Consider the following 679-nt stretch of genomic DNA (forward strand, 5'->3'; position numbering starts at 1 on the left):
GGTAACACTTCCGGTACTTGGGGGTGTAAGAGGGAGTACTGAGTGTTTAGAAAAGGGCGGGGGGGGGGGGCGGTGAGCTGAAAAACTCTCCCTAGACAGGAAAGGTAGAAGACCTCCTCATCCCTTTCTCTTTGGCAGTGGGACTTGAAGGTCAAGGTAAGTAGTAGGTCAGGCGCAGTGGCTTAGGTGAAGGCCACACCAGACTTGGGCCTACGTCTTGGCCTTCCAGGCCAGCAGAGTGGCCTGAGATTTGGATGCCTTGGGGTCACGGAGTTAACTGCGGACTCAGACTAAGTGGGGCCCCAGCAGCGGTCAGCCCCAGAACCAAGTTCCGGAGCCAACACCCGAACAGGAAGGGGCCTTGCCCCAGGCCGGAGAGGCCCCTCGCCCACGGCCGAGGGGGTGGGGCGGCCTCGCCTCGGGCCGGTGCTTTTCGCCCTTCCTTGGCCGCCAGAGGCTCCCTCTCTCTCCCTCTCCCGGGATTTTGCTGCCGGGCTCCCTCTCTCTGCGGCCCTAGAGTTAATCCCATCAGCCGAGGTGAGGCACCTGTTACCCCTGGTCTTCCTCACCCCCGCGGCCTCTCCTCCATTACACCGCGGCCTCCCCGGCTGCCCAAACGGCCCGGCTTGGCGACCGCACGTGGGCCAAACCCCTTCCCCTGCCCGCACTCCTGGCCCCA

The 679-nt window shown here is 63.8% G+C and overlaps 1 protein-coding gene across 1 annotated transcript in view; it reads left to right on the top strand.

Moving 5' to 3' along the window:
- The first annotated feature begins 471 nt into the window (after positions 1–471).
- The window catches only part of PPP1R9A (protein phosphatase 1, regulatory subunit 9A), a 398,730-nt gene continuing 398,522 nt past the window's right edge, over positions 472–679 (top strand). Inside the window, exon 1 of the mRNA XM_011955092.1 lies at positions 472–537. The gene's annotated coding sequence lies outside the window, so the exon portion shown is untranslated. The remainder of the gene's footprint in view (positions 538–679) is intronic.

The sequence above is a fragment of the Colobus angolensis genome, unplaced genomic scaffold, assembly GCF_000951035.1.
Source record: "Colobus angolensis palliatus isolate OR3802 unplaced genomic scaffold, Cang.pa_1.0 Scaffold394, whole genome shotgun sequence".
Taxonomy (NCBI): Eukaryota; Metazoa; Chordata; class Mammalia; order Primates; family Cercopithecidae; genus Colobus; species Colobus angolensis.